Source organism: Podarcis erhardii (assembly GCF_964252035.2).
Source record: "Podarcis erhardii genome assembly, chromosome: 1".
In the NCBI taxonomy this organism is placed as follows: domain Eukaryota; kingdom Metazoa; phylum Chordata; class Lepidosauria; order Squamata; family Lacertidae; genus Podarcis; species Podarcis erhardii.
This window is the reverse complement of record NC_138497.1, coordinates 26,235,071-26,251,540: the sequence shown is the minus strand read 5'-3', so window position 1 is coordinate 26,251,540 and position 16,470 is coordinate 26,235,071. Positions and strand designations below refer to the sequence as shown.

The following is a 16,470-nucleotide window of genomic DNA, read 5'->3' as shown; positions in this document are numbered from 1 at the left end:
CACTTAATGTACAGCAAGCTCCAATCTAGCCTTGTCTTTTCCATACCGGTTGTGCTGCTTCTTATCTTGTTTGTCAGAAATGAAAACAGGTGTACGAGGTTCTCCCTCCCCTGATATTCAAGATAGTCATAAAAATGCATACATTTATATAGTTAATGTGTCCTTTTTCTTTTGCTCGGAAAGAGGCAGTTAAGGATAAAGTCAGTGCTGCGATTCACGAAGCCTTTTGTTATTCAGTCATGCGGGGACGTGGTGTAGCAGTGCTTTGTCACCGGACTATGCTATCACACCATCTTCGTTTCAGGGTGATATTTACACGGTGCTCGATCTGAACCTATTCTACAAATCAGCATCAAGGATTTCTGAGGGCAAATGGAGTTTTGCTTTATTTCATTGACGCTATCCCCTTTTAACTCGTTCTGGCAGCCAAATGTGCTGCTCTGTATTAAGTTCCACCTTAGCACAGATGCCTGTAGAGTCACATATTGGTGGGCCAGCACTGGTCCGCATCAGAAATGGCAATTATCTCCCCCTCTGCTGTATCAATGAATAGTCAAGCAGATGAAGTGACATCATCACTGCAGTCAGAAATGAGGAAGCTCCAAGCCTGATGATATGACATCATACACTGACTATCCCTTGATTTTATGTGTTTATTCATTTATTTCTACATTTATATTCCACCTTTCCTCAAAGAAATTTGGTATCAAAAAGGATATTGTAGAGGTTGGAAAAGGTTCAGGAAATGATCAAGAGAATGGAGCAACTCCTCAGTGTGGAAAGCTTGCAGCATTTGGGGACTTTTTAGTTAGAAGTGTATGAAATTAGGATTGACATGAAGAAAGGGAATAGAGAAAAGCTTTTCTCCCTCTCGCAGAACACAAGAAGTCATGGACATCCAGTGATGCTGAATGCTAGAAGATTCGGGACAGAATAAAGATAAAAGTACTTCTTCATGCAGTGCATAAACTATGGAACTCACTTCTTCAGGGGATGGTGATGGCTTTGAAAGAGGATTAGACAAGTTCATGGATAAGGTTATCAATGGCTACTAGCCCTGATGACTGTGCTCTGTCTCCATAGTAATGGTTTTGAATGACAGTTGCTAGAAGCCACAGGAGGGGAGAGTGCTTATGCGCTCAGATCCTGAGCGGGTTTCCCACAGGCAACTGATTTTCTGAAAACAGGTTGCTGCACTTGATGATCCAGAAGACTCTTCTTATCTACTTATATTGTATACACTCCTCATGCTCCCCCTTTTTAATCCTGGCCATAACCACGTGGTGCAGGTTAGCCTGAGAGACTGCAGCTGGACCCAGGTCACATAGAGGGCTTTATGTCAGTAGAGATCTGAACCCTAGTCTTCTCCCAGGTCCTAGTGCAACACTTTAGCCTCTACAGTGGTACCTCGGGTTACATACACTTCAGGTTACAGACTCCGCTAACCCAGAAATAGTACCTCGGGTTAAGAACTTTGCTTCAGGATGAGAACAGAAATCGTGCTCCGGCGGCGCAGCAGGTGGAGGAGGCCCCATTAGCTAAAGTGGTGCTTCAGGTTAAGAACAGTTTCAGGTTAAGTACGGACCTCCGGAATGAATTAAGTACTTAACCCGAGGTACAACTGTACCACTGCACTGGCTGATACCATCCTACTGTTGTTACGAGGGAGGGAACAGAAGCAGAGATGAGGCTTGTGGCCAGAGCTGATGTCATGGGTTGGCAACTGCTAAAGCAGAGCCCTCTGGAAAGGCAAAGAATTCCTGCCCTTCTCCCTCACCCTTGACACCTGCTCACACAACACATGCTTTACTTTGGGGGGGGGAGAGACAGACAGACGGATGTGTCATCACCTGCTCACCCGCTCAGCCAAAATCTCTTCCTGGCAAGTGATTAGGCAATGGTGGCACAGAGGAACAACTACAGCAGCTGCAAAAAGGGAAGGATGCTCTAGCGAAGGTGTCTCATCCAAGGGCATCTTGTCCAAAACCTGGAGCCAGCATTCTTTCTGTGTTGATGGCTGCAGTCCTTAGGGGGGACATCCAACTTTCCTCCGCCTCTTTGTACTTTGAGAGAGTGTTTCATTGAAGCTAATCACCCAGGATTTTCTTCTCATGTTGCAATATTGTAGTCATTGTTTAACAAAACTCAGGTATTGTGGGAAGAGGAATAGAAGAGGGATGTAGTTTCAGCGGCAGTTGTTAGTGTTCACAAACTTTATCATCACCTTAGAATTATCCCCACTTTGCTAACATCTTTGATTACATCTTTCATTTACAATAGGTGATTGTCTTCTTCTGTTACTCAACCAATGGTGTAAGAATTGCAATGAGATTTCACACCTACTCATCTCACAGAAGGCACTGAGTTGTTGTCAAAACACCACAATGTCTAGATGGTGATTATAAACCTAAACTAGATTACAGGCAGTACTCTGAATATGAAGGTTCCTTAAGCCTTTTTACCAATCATTTGAGCCATCCAATCACTTAATGTTTGCTTATTCCAGCATCCTGGTAGTATACATGATATTGCTGCCCTGGACTTCTTTGGGAGGAAGGGTGGGATAGAAATTAATTTTAAAAATAAAAAGGGGTGGGATCTACCTAACGAGCCCCATCAGTTGAAGTCCTGTGCAAGAACTTCCACTTGTGCAATGAGGCTTTCCCCTCCCCTCTATGTGCCCATGTGACCCCAATAATTGCTGGGGGGGTTGGAGACCCCCCCAACAGCTTGTGGGGGGAGGAGAGCAGGGATTGTTCTTTCTGGAAAGCTAAAATTCTTGCATAGACAGAATGATTGGATGAACTCAGTGTTGAATTCCACCCATTGTTCCCGGGTCAAAAATTCTGTTTTAGACAGTGATGTGGAAGCCAGTGTGAGGCTTGGTAGAAGAGGCTGGTATTAGATCATCTTGATGTATAATCAGTTGAGAAGTTGAATGCTTTTCATTCATTGTCCCTCACTTTTCACTCAGTATGATAACAACTGGAAATGGTGGATGTAGATAAGGTCACTCCCGCAGCACTGAAGCCAGTTCATATTTGAAGTTTTCAGAAGTTAAAGGACATGCCCAAGTGAGAGTAGAAGCAGTGGAGAAGCAGGAGCCGCCATATCTTATGAGATGTTGGCTGGCTGGCTGCAGAATGTTTGTTTCAGGCCCAAGAAATGCAAAAGAGTAAAATGCTGTTCATGTCCATGTGGTAGAATTTTTTCTGTGGCAGGTATGCTTATTCAGCACATCTGAGGCTTATAAACTACACGGAGGACAGCAGAAATGGAAGGAACAAGGGGGCTCCAGCAGCTATAAAATGTATCAAAGAACAGCACCCGCTCCCCAACGCAATAGCTGATCAGAAAGAAGCTGTTTTATTTTTGTATAAGAACTAGTATGAAAGAGGCCTCCCAGCATTCTCACAGGCCCATATAAGAACAACGTAAACAGTTGGGCCTGATGAGCATTGACTGTTCCCAACCCTAATCCTGCGGAAAGCCATCTAATTAGATTTTAATTTGACCCTGACTTGTTTTTTAGGAGGTAATTTAATTATTGCTTGATTTTATACCAATGTTATATATTTGATGTTAGCCACCCTGAGCCCAGTTTCAGCCGGGGAGGGCGGGATACAAATTAAAGTTCATTATTATTATTATTATTCCCAGTGTATTAAAATGAACCCAAGAACAGACTCCTAACTGGCAGCTGCTTTTTTAAAAGGTTGCATTAAAAATCCCCAATGAATACAAAGGTCAACAGGTTTTGAACAAATGCAAACTTTACAATCAAATCTAGGCAACTGCATTATTTCATTCATCACTTGAAAGTGGATTTTTCATCTGAGGGCTTTTTCACACATGTTGGGAGACTCAGGGCACACACACAAACACACACAAAAGGAAGTATTTCACACAGCACAGAGTTAAGCTATGGAATTTGCTCCCATGAGGATAGTGATGGTCACCAACCTGGAGAACTTTAAAAGGGGGGTGGGGTGAAACAATTTCATGCAGGATAAGCCTATCAGTGATGAGTAGTTGTGATGGGAAAGGGACATGGCTTAGTGGCAAAGCACTGCTTTGAATGCAGAAGGTCTCAGGTCCAATCCCAGGCATCTCCAGGTATAGATGCAAAAAACAAAACAAAAAAAAACACCCCTTTCTGATTAACCACGTCAACACAAGCCCTGCTGAAGGGCTTCCATATCTGGTCTTTTCTTCCTCTGCATCCCCCCCCACTGCACATCTGCTCCCCTGCAATTGGTGCAGGGTGCATGTGCCAAGAGAACCCCCAGAATAGTGTACAGAGGGAGGGGCAGAGGATTGTGTTTTTGGACAGCCTGATATGCCTGAGCAGATGGAACGTCTAATAATGGGACATTGAATTCCACCCAGTGTCTGGAATCCTGGAGATGCACTGACAGTCCTGTGCTAGATGGCCCTATGACAACAACACACACCACGATTGCCTCATTACGCAAATCATGTTTAGAACACCACAACACACACGTATCTGGCTGTAAAGTAACATAACATTACATGCAATGAAACTGTAATTTAATTGTCATATCCAAAAATTGCAAAGCTCAGTTCCTGATGGCAATAACATATCATATTACGATTAACCTTCTATATGTGTTATTGTCATAAAGTCCAAGGATTGTCAAGTCCAAAGATTACAATGTGGAGTTTGGCTTTGATATCCCGCTTTATCACTACCCTAGGGAGTCTCAAAGCGGCTAACACTCTCCTTTCCCTTCCTCCCCCACAACAAACACTCTGTGAGGTGAGTGGGGCTGAGAGACTTCAGAGAAGTGTGACTAGCCCAAGGTCACCCAGCAGCTGTATGTGGAGGAGCGGGGAAGCAAACCCAGTTCCCCAGATTACGAGTCTATCGCTCTTAACCACTACACCACAATGTACAGTTCCTGTTGGCAATGCCATTTCATACTGATATTTTCCTTCTGCATCATCCTGTGTCTTAAAAGTGTAACAAATGAAACTTCATTCTGCATCGCCCTATGTCTTGAGAGTGTAACAAATGGAACTACTTAGTAACAACAAGGCAGCTGATGATAGAACCGTTCTCAGGATACACCCTATGATGGCTCTATGAAACAGTTTCCTATGTTCCTATAACTGTGTACTTGAGGCAGTATTCCATTGAATGTCAGTTGCTGGAGAGCACGAGTGAGAAGAGTGCTGATGTGCTCAGGTTCTGCTGAAGGGCTTTCCACGGGCATCCGGTTTGCCACTGTGGGAACAGGATGCTGGACTAAATTGAACTTTTGGTCTGAACCAGCAGGACTCTTCTTCCATTGTTATGTTTATTAGGTTTTGAGGTGCATACCTAAACACTTCAGGGATGAGTGTGACCAACAAGTTGGCTGGAAGGCTTTGACTAGATGTCCTCATCAAAGAGATGGACTTGGCAGAACCTCCCCATTGGGTGTACTCCCAGTGGGAAACATGGACTCCTTTCTGTGTAGCATATGAACTGGCTCTTGATAAAGAGTAAAACTCAAAAATGCGGTGTCAATTATTGCTAGTCAGAATGGTAGGCTCTGGGTGGTTGGGCAGCAGAATCTACTTGGTTACACAGTCCAAGGCTGCATTCAAATAGCAGTTTATTCTGTTTTCCTGACGTTTCCCTAACTGCTAATTTCCACATTGTATATGCCCTTTTGAACAGCATAGCCACCTTCTAGAAATATGGAGGAATATATCATAAGCTTAGCATCTGTTTCTGTATCATTTGCTTCTAGAAAATACTTTGCTTACAAATAACAGGGGAATGTGCACTAAACTTGTGCTATATTCCATTATATGTCTGGATGAGGTTTATATGTCATGCAAAAGCTCAAATATAATGCAAAAATTGACAGGAAAATGGCAAAAAACCCAGAATAAGCTGACATGTGAATGCAGCCTAAATGATAGAGAAATGTTGGGCTCAGTGTCCGGCAAATTCTTTGCTGTTTTTGTTCATGAAGGGTTTCACCACACTTTCATTTTAAGGCTTAATTTTGTAAGTAGCTAGACCAGCCTTCTCCAATCCGAAGCCCTCCAGATGTGTTGGACTACAACGCCTATCAGTCCCAGCCAGCATGGCCAATGGTCTGGGCTGATGAGAGTTGTAGTCAAAAATAGCTGGAAGAATCCATGTTAGAGAATGTGAGCTTTCCATGGTGGTACTAGAAATCACACTGCTGAGCTTCTTCATTTTTAGGTGATGTGTAGAACTTATTTTTTGGCTTAAGAAAGATAAAAAAATATATACTAAATAATAAGCAATGTTTTACAACTCTTACTGCATGACTGGACTATTTCATAGCTAGACTACTGAGAAAGAGGCATATGTAGAGCTGTAAATACTTTGCATTTATAGAAGTAAGACTTGACTTTCCTGTTTTGGTTTGCTAATTTTCAGAAGGCAGCACAGATACTTTGGCATTCACTCAAATACTCAGTAACATTTCATTCCCTTAGTCACAGATATAGTTATTTGACCTTTTATAAAGCTCTTATTACAATTTTTCAACGGCAAAAGTGTGTGGGGGGGACTTGTCCTTTGAAACCATATTTCAACATTATTTTGATTCAGAACTTTCCCAGGGATAAAGAAACTCTGAACCTCCAGGTGATGTTCTGCATCAGCTCCCATCACCCCCAAACATCATGGTCAGTGGTAGCCACTGTAGTCTATCAGCATCTGAAGAGCCACAGATATCCCCATTTTACCACAATAATGCCCTTTGTCTATTTCCACTATTTCTTTACATAACCTAACATAAGATTCTGCACCATTCATTATCAAAGTCATTTGATAATGTTGTAGAGTGGTCTTGTGTTGATGTGATAGTTCTGAAGAAAGTGGTTCAAGGATTACAGTCATAAGACCATGCCTTCCTCCTTTGCTTCATTTTGTGACTCCAAGGCTCATTCAGCTGTCAAGTTTGCCATCAGGAAAAGAGTCATTATCAATTTGTTGCTAGTCTCCAAATATATTTAGTGGATGGGGTACAGCAGAGAACCAGTACATGTGTAGGGAAGGTATTATTTTATACCTGGCCCTCCATTAACCTCAGTATAATTTTGAGGACACCAGGAATAGGAAACCTTTGGCCAGAGGTGCCCACTTGGGCCCCAGACTGTGAATGCCCAGTGACGTCATGTCATGCACTCAACGCTTGGCCGCCACCCTCTGCCGCCGTGGCAGGACAAAGTCTCCACCTCCACACTGTCTCTGTTGGGGCCTGGCATAGTTGCAGATGCACCCCAGATGCACAGCCACAGCCACAGCGGGCCCCAATAGAGGACTTGTGGTGTATGCAGAGGCCCCGGCCCAGCTGCTGCAGCGGCACCAGAGAGTCAGATGTAAGGCAGCAGGCAGTAGAGGCCAGACACCCAGAGTGAAAATTTTGTGAGTGCTCAGGCACTCAGGGACCCCTGGAGTTGGCAACTGTGCCTGGTGGGTCTTTCACAATAACATGAAGGGCCAACTCTCATCAGGTCCTGGTAAGATGGCCAAAGGTCAGGAATGATCAGAGTTGTAACCAGTGCCATTTTTCTAGAAAAAGAGGTGCTAGAACTTACCTCTTCATTCTCCTAGAATGGCAATGGTGCCCACCTGACAGGTGCCAGTGCCAGTGGCATCACAACGGGGGTGGGAGGTGGTGCGCCCCAGGTGCCGTGTCTGGGGGGGGGGGGGTGACAAGAAGGCACTCCGCAGGGGCTCGCGATGGTGCAAGCAGCCATCACACCGCCACAGCCGGATGTGGAGGATCTTCCGTTTGTGGCTGCAGCTGCGAGCAGAGGATCCCAGCGTGGCAGTAGTCCGCTATGTACAGAGCATGTGCAGCATTGCACGCATGCACTGTATGTAATGACGCTGCACATGCACTGTACATAGCGGTTTGCCACTCGAGTGCCATACAGACGGTGGTGGGATCCCTCTGTCGCCGCTACAGCCGTGAACGGAGGATCTTGGCACCGTCCGTACGGCGCTGGAGCGGCGCTGCTGGCAAACCGTTATGTACAGCACATGTGCGGCATCGCTATGTACGGCACATGCGCTGTACATAGCGGTTTGCCACCCCAAGTGTCACGACACCTTCATTCGCCCCTGGCCAGTACAGTGGTACTTTGGTTTAAGAACAGCTTAGTTTATGAACAGCTTGGATTAAGAACACTGCAAAGCCGGAAGTAGGTGTTTTGGTGTGTGAACTTTGCCTTGGAAGCAGAACATGTTCCGCTTCCTGTTGAGTGTGTTCCATTTGTAAATTGAGTCCCCCGCTCTATGGGAAAGCACGCCTTGGTTTAAGAACGCTTTGGTTTAAGAAAGGACTTCCGGAATGGATTAAGTTCGTAAACCAAGGTGCCACTGTACTGTGTTCCGGTGAGTTCTGGCAGGAAAAAAAGGTCCTGGTTGTAACCGCAACTGGAAGGCCATAGGTTCCCCATCCTTTCATTAAGCCAAACTCATTATGGGAATTGCTCTATGTGCTATAGTCCTGACATCCAAATATAACATATAATTCCCACTGGACTCCACATGCTAATCTCTACTGCTGTCTCAAGCTACTGGTGTCAGGCGACACAAATCCTAAATATTTCAGTGGAGGAGCATCCAAGATGAATGTCAGCCTACAGCTATTTTTATGTATTTTCTTAGTTTTGCTCTTGTTTTAATTATCCGTTGCTTGTTTTCCTACTGGGCTATCAACTCCATGGCTAATGTTTGCAAAGATGCCCGATGTACCGTGGGTGATAAATGCTACTATTATCTTAAGCAGGGAGAGGCTGGCTGCCCTTTTAATTCAGAGGATCTTCTGGAGGGATGGGGTGGAAAAGGATGGGTGGGCGACTGTTTTCTCAGTGCTGTTCCTTTGATACCATCTTGGCAAAATAGCCATATATTAAAGACAACACAAAACGTTGGCTCAGTTCCGAAATCTAAGGGGACCCGACTAAAGTTGCTTGCTTTAATGTTCAAGGGAAAGAAAAATACTTGGAAGTGCTGTTCTGAACCATTATGAATCAAAGGGATACTCTATTTCCAGATGACACATCATGAATGTGTTTCTCTCAGAGACGCAGGGTGCAACTTTGATTTGTGCTAGTCACAGGCGAGGAAAGCACAGTGGCTTTGGGCACAATTCATCTCAAACCAAAGGCTTTTTCTAGTTTTGCACTGTACTACTGCTCTGTAAATTGGGGGAAAGGACCACAAGCCAGAGGTTCCAACTTAACACAGGGCCATTGCTTAACATTTTTGAGCAGTGTTGCTTCCTTGTACTCTAGTGCATCATATGAACTAGTAAATGTCCAGATAGTTGGAGCATCCAAGCCCCATATCTAGAGCCAAGAGGAGAGAACAGCAGTTGAGCAATTGATGGGAACCCATTCAAAAGACTGTTTATCTTAAGGGTTTACCATCCTGCTTTCATTACTGTCTGGATCCTCCTGGTTTTCTGGGTCATAGCGGGAACAAGACTTTCAACACCTCCTAATCTCATAACATACTTTGCAATTCTCATGGATGTTTTAAGTTGACATTGCTCATGTCTTGCAAGTAATGAATTGAGAAACTTAGCAATTCTATAGTTTGTCCAAGTTAAAACAGGGTCTTTTAAAACCTCAAACTGAGGACCTTGTCTCCAAGGACATCTTAGAACCATTTTTTTTCCTCCCCTGAGGAGAAAAAGCAATAAAACTTCTCTGAGGCATGGTGCAGATGATTATTTAAATAGATAAATAAATAAATAAACCACTGACTTTCTAAAACAATGAAAGGACAGAAGAAATGTCAGGCAGAGATTTCTGCCAACCAGCCTTGTGAGAAGCTTCTTCCCAACATACAGCCATATTTTATCCTTTCATCAAATTGAAATCAAAAGAGGGCTGTTAGATTTTATAGTGTGTTTGATGGTGCATTGCATCACTAGCTGAATCTTCAGCCTAAATGTTCATTTTGAACAGTGAATTAACTACTTAAGCATCCTTTAGAAGAGGCTGAACCCATTACCTTTGTTTTGTTTTTCAGGTCTTTAAAGAATACCTTGTTGCAGTCATAATTGCCTTCCAGAAGTATCTGGGTTTTCTGGAAGCAAGTTTTAGATGTTTTCATCAAAATATGTTTTCAAGCCTATTACACACAGTGTTCAAAATGGTCCCAAGAAAGGAAGAGGTGATTGTTTCATTCCTTTGCTCTCCAATGTTTAATATGGGTTCTGTTGCAGTTTCATATTTCTTTTATTGTACTGATGGAGAAAATTTACGAACCAAGCCATTTTTAACTGTCAAGATCATCATAATCATTGTTGAGTTATATGATATGAATTGTAGAATGGACTCAGGAGATAACGTGATGTGATTGGCTACACTGGCATTGATGCAATTTAATACTAATGAGGGCTGTTGGGTTTTGATGTGAACAGAGGCAAGAGAAATAAAGTGAAGCGAAAGCTTGAATGCAAAGAGAGAATCTAGGTGCATAGTCTAGAAGACCGTGGCAACTAGCTTGCACAACAATGTATCAGATTACAGATTTTGGGGTGGCAAATTGTTATGGTAAGAGATCAGTTGGTATCTTGAAAAGAATTACCTTATCGTAACTCAGCAAGTCTTTGAAATGAATGGCTGTGTTGAGAGTGTTGTGTTTGCAGTTCCTGCCTTTGTCAGGTTTAACCTCTCTCTGTGTGATAGGGGAACAGAGAAAGGTAACAAAAGTGATGAGGAGCTGTGTACATGTTCAGGACAGGAAAAAGTTGCTAGAAGGTGCTAACCCTGCAGCTTACTTACAAAAGGAAGGAAAATATATATAAGCAATGTACAAGATGAGTAACAATGTAGACCGCGGGCATAGGGAACTTTTCTTTGCCAGGAAGAGAGTTGTGCATTGAAAGGAATAAAAGAAATATTTTCTGATGTGTTCCTCCCCTGCTGTGGAAATCTGTGTATGCCATACCCATGTGTGGCTGATGAGTAAATCAATGGCTATTTGGTGCAGGGGATAGAGGAAATATGATGCTTTTGTTTTTTCATAACCTTGGAGTTAGCACTGCACTAATCATCCTACTGTGTTGGTCTATAGTATTTCAGATCCCTCACTGTAAAATTACTTGAATACACACCCTGTGTTAGATTCTCCTTGCACAAGCAAAGCAAACTGAAGATGTGAGCTAGAAGCTCTTGTTTAGTTGGGTGGCTCATTCAATAAGTTCCCGGCTGTTGTAGCTTCTCTGTATGCTAGCCGTCACACAGGGGAGATTATAAGGGTAAATTACCAGAAGCTTATTAGCAGACTCAAGGTTGCCATTTTAGGATGGTAATGATGAGATGATAATGATGATGATAATACCGAGGAATTATGTTGCACTTTCAGTTATTCAAAGCGCTTCACGTACATTATCTCAATAATCCTTACAACAATCATGTAAAGGTAGATCAGGATTACTATCACCACGTTTCAGATCAGGTGTTGGCATGGGACACATCCCGCCTATGACTACCAAGCAACTTTGAGGGAAAGGTGAGATCTGAATGGGGAACTTAACCGGCTTATAGCTCAGGATCTCAAGCACAATGCTTTGCTAGCTCTCAAAGTCTCCTTGCATTAGCAAGCAACTCCAAAGTATTGTGGCCCTGCTCCTTTGATGGTTATTTTAGATCCATGGAATTCTATACTGTGTAAGCCATGGGAATCAAGAAACCATTTATTATGCTTATGATCGCTATTCCCAGGATCCAAAAAAGGTGAGCTGTGATTCACTGAACTTGTCAGGCTTTACTGACTGCCTTTCATCTCATTTCAACCTCTGATTCATCCCTTGAATGAGAAAACAAATCAGAAGTTCTAGTGGAGAGGGAGCCAATGTGATGCTCTCTAGGGTTTGTTGGACTACAACTCCCATCATCCCCGACCACCGGCCATGCTTGCTAGGGCTGATGGGAGTTGGAGTCCAACAACATCTGGGAGAAATCTCATTGGATACTGTGGTTCTTGTTCATACAGTGATTTCTACCTTGTGATAGTGAGAAAAACAGGTCCTATAGAAACAATTTAGCTTTTATTTGTAATTATACAGCAAATACCTCCTGGAGCCCAAGGCATACACTTTAAAAGTTACTTAGAAGTTCCTTTGATTCAGGAGGCACTTTGGAACAGATTTTGATCTGAATTATTCTGTTGTTACTGTACACCTCTGCAACTGAGATCTGAATCTGTTCTTTACATTTCATCCTTATTCCTTAGAAGCGGAAAGGTTATAACTTATAAGTGCTTTGGAAATGATAAACAATCCTCCTCTTTCCATAAAATCTGAAACCAATTATCCTTTTGTGCAGGGGGTGGGACTTTGAAAAGCATATGGTTACCCCCACCCATAAACACACTTGTTTCCCTAGCCAGGATATAGTAAAACGCACGCGCGCGCACACACACACACACACACACGTGTCATCTAAGCTCTGCTTCTTAAATTCTGGAGCACAGCCATAAATTTTAATTGGTAGTGCCAACCTTTGTAATTCAGACTCTCTGAGTCAATTGCACAGAGCATTCCTTCAAGGAATTTGGCCCTCAGAGTAGAAATTGCAAGGTGCCGTAAAGGAACTGTGGCAAATATTCATTGAATTCCGTACATAAACCCTACATAAAATCCCTTCAGATGTATCCAAACCCCTTTTATCTTTACTGCCCAGACACATTTGCATGACTGGCTTTTGAAGAAGCTTGCAAGATGCACATTTCAGGCTCTCTCAGATAGTTAAATGGCATTTTCTTGAACTTTTGGAATATATACTCAAGACTAGAAATGCTTCTAATCTGTTGGTAGTGGTAGTCTAATCGGTAGCAGCAGCAGCAGCAGCACTACATAGCCATTACTGAATATAATGCTTTAAAGTGTTTTCAAAAGCAAAAAAGGAGATGTTCATATCCCATGAAGCTTACAATAAACAATCCACAATAGGTCAAACAGCAGACAGACGGGAGGAAGAGGCAAGGACAGCAAAAACTTTTCCCCAAGACTGGCTGTTAAAGGAAAGTTTTCCTTTCTCTTTCTTCTTCTGAGACCTTAGCTCTGACTTGAAGAGCTACAGCAGTTGTTCTTTGCAGAGCTGACAAGTAAGTCAGCTGGATGTGGATGAATTTGGCCCCCAGGTTTAATAATATTGCCATCCCATGATCTAATACATTGTAGAAAATATGAAAAGAAGACAGGAAAGGAAGAAAAGGGAGAATGGGCGAGTTTATTTGTTGCTCAGCCTTTATGGCCAGAGAACTTGGCACATTTATGGGAATTAATAATAGTTTAATATAATTATAATTATTCATAATTTAATGCTTTGTCTGCAATTTCCGGAAATGGTTGAAGACATTCTTGTCACGACAGGCTTTCCCAGTTGGATAAATGGGTCTTTACCACAAGTGCCCACTTGCAGTGGTTTTAGTCTTGCTTTAAAGGCACTGTATGTGTCGTTTTTGTGTTTTTAATTATCTTGTGCAGATCACCTTGAGATGGTGGTTTGGAAGGTAATTCATAAATCAATTGTAATAGTAGTTGTAATAATTAGGGAGGTGCCAGAAACTGCCCTATAAGGAAATGGCTCCTCTTGTTGCAAGACCTCCCGCCAAGTACAGAGCAAGCTTACCTAAATATTGGAGGAGGCTAAGCTGAATATCGGGTAATTATATGAACAGAACCCAAATTCCTGCCTGCAGGCACTCGCTTAGCAATACCTGTAAATTCACCATCTACCTGAGGCATGTTCTTACTGGAATAAAAATGCATGTCTCAGTGTGAATCTTGCAGTTGTTTATGGCAACTCCAGCTACTCCCAACATTTCTTTTAGCTTTACAGTGTTGCAAGCTCAGGCACCACATGGGATTCATTATACGCTGAGAACAGGACTGTGTGTGGACGGTTTCTCGAATTTTTTTCACCCTATTTTTGAGCAGGGAAAGAACACGTGCACTAGTTCACTGATTTTCTCCATCTTCTCCCTGCTAGCAGTGACAATCCCACAGTTTCTTTCTCCCCCCCCCTTCCTTTTCGTTTTTATGCTGCCACTGCAGCGGGTTACAGAAGCAACTATGCCGACAGCCCAGACACCATTTTGTTTCATCTGCTTTGCCTCATCATCTGTAACATCATTCTGGGGCAGTGTGTGATTATTTATTTTTGTTTTATTTTATTTATACATCACCTGATTTTAGAAACAACCCTCAAAGTGGTTTACAAAAAGGTCAAAGCAATAAAGTTATCAATAAGGAAAATGGACAACAACAGCTTAAGACTTTCTAAAAGTTACAATAACAATGAACTAAAAACAGATTAAAACTTGCATCAACTTTACAAACATTTGGGTAGGCTTGCCTAAACAAAAATGTTTTTGGCAGGTGCTGAAAAGGGTACAGCCAAAACACCTGCCTGAGATCAATAGGCAGGGAGTTCCACAGTGCAAGTTCTTACAGATGCAGAATAGGTATTATGTGGCACCTGTAACAGAGCCAGTTTCACCAACTGAATCAGTGAAGTGGGACCTTCTGTTTGCTGCCCAGAGTGACTGGGACAATCCAGTCAGATAAGTGGGGTATAATGAGTATATATTTATTATTACTATCATCATCATCATCATCATCATCATCATCATCATCATCACAAAACCTTCATGTCAGGCTAATGGACTGGTGCCAGGCAGGCTGTGCATTGCTTTACAGTGGTACCTTGGGTTACATACGCTTCAGGTTACATACGCTTCAGGTTACAGACTCTGCTAACCCAGAAATAGTACCTCAGGTTAAGAACTTTGCTTCAGGATGAGAACATAAATCGTGCTCCTGTGGCGCAGTGGCAGCAGGAGGCCCCATTAGCTAAAGTGGTGCTTCAGATTAAGAACAGTTTCAGGTTAAGAACGGACCTCCAGAACGAATTAAGTTCTTAACCTGAGGTATCACTGTACCTGCCTTTCAAATCAGCGAAATGAATCAAATAAAACGATAATTAATAATTGGCAGCAGCAAAGATTGTGGGGCTCCCCTTCTTGAATTGCATGAATTGATTCTCATTGTTGTTCCCCAGCATTGCTGTTCCCCAGGGACAACCATACATTCATTTAATCATGACCTTCTAAATCACACTCCCCATTTGCACTCTTCCAGTAAACAGAGGAACTTCAGCCAGGGCTTTCATAACAGCGTATTCCCCACCGGGACTCCAGTTCCCTTACTTCCACTTGCATTGAATTGCCGTGAGGTTGGTACAAGAGGCTGAAGAAAGGAGAGCAGGAATACAGCTGAGCTACAAGCATTAAGGGCCAAGTTTTTCTAAGTGTAGATTTCTGAGCCTGAAAAGAAGTGTTGCTTAGCGGTTAAAGCCCGGGGGGCACAGAGACATGAACTCATGACTTTAGAATCTGTGTTACAGATGCATATTTCTCCCTGAGCCTGTCTCTTTTTCCTCTGGCAGACACTTTCCTTTTTTATTTTGATTTTGGTAGAGACTCCAAGAGAAGCAAGGAGAAAAGTTACCACTTCCGTTACAGAAATAGTAGTAGTCTTCCTGCCTACGCCCCGTTTGCGTGCACTAAATAATTTGAAAGCAAGTCAATTTTAAGAGGCTCTTTGGAAGCTGAAGACAAGTGTTCAGGCAGATGGTGAGAGAAGCCTCCTCAAGGAGGATTAGAGCTCATCTCATTGCCTATAACAGGCCTAACCAGCGTCTGTTTGGGGCAGAGATCCGTATCATAACTCCAATTAGCTATGTTCAGTTAATTGTGTGTGAACAATTGCATGCATGTAAAAAAATAAAAAGTAACAGGGTGGGGTGGTAGCAGGATTGAAATCATGGTACATGGAGAAAAGGGTGAGGTTAATATTTCTCCTTTGTCATCACCCTGACAAAATTCCTCATAGCACAAAGCTCCTCTTATCTCAGGGTGGTGGTGGTTCAGTTTCCATAAAGCTATGCTCTATCTCCTGCTGAGTTTGGCTGTGTGAGGCATCTGAAGGAACAGCAAGAATTGTTTTATTTCTCAGAAGCATAAAAAGCTGGGTGAAAGGGCCCTTTCTGGGCCTAGTAAGGATGACATGCTGTTGACTGGGGCCAGTTCTAGGGAGCAACCAGACTGGCTGCCAGCTTGTTTCAAAACACAGGTAGGGATATACAAATAATAATAATAATAATAATAATAATAATAATAATAATAATAATAAATTTATTATTTATACCCCACCCATCTGGCTGAGTTTCCGCAGCCACTCTGGGTGGCTCCCAATCAAGTGTTTAAAAAGGGAACAGGGTTGCCTTAAGATGTCTTCTGAATGTCAGGTAGTTGTTTATCTCTTTGACATCTGATGGGAGGGCATTCCACAGGGTGGGCACCACTACCGAGAAGGCCTTCTGTCTGGTTCCCTGTAGCCTCACTTCTCTCAATGAGGGAACTGCCAGAAGGCCCTCGGCACTGAACCA

At 42.8% G+C, this 16,470-nt stretch overlaps 1 protein-coding gene across 7 annotated transcripts in view; it reads left to right on the top strand.

The window, feature by feature from the left end:
• FLRT2 (fibronectin leucine rich transmembrane protein 2) overlaps positions 1-16,470 on the top strand; it is an 88,347-nt gene that overhangs the window by 40,583 nt on the left and 31,294 nt on the right. The window contains exon 1 of one of the 7 annotated variants that reach the window (XM_081861329.1): positions 10,072-10,183. The exons of the other annotated variants lie outside the window; for them this stretch is intronic. The gene's annotated coding sequence lies outside the window, so the exon portion shown is untranslated. Of the gene's footprint in view, positions 1-10,071; positions 10,184-16,470 lie in introns of those variants that run through there. 7 annotated transcript variants of the gene reach the window in all.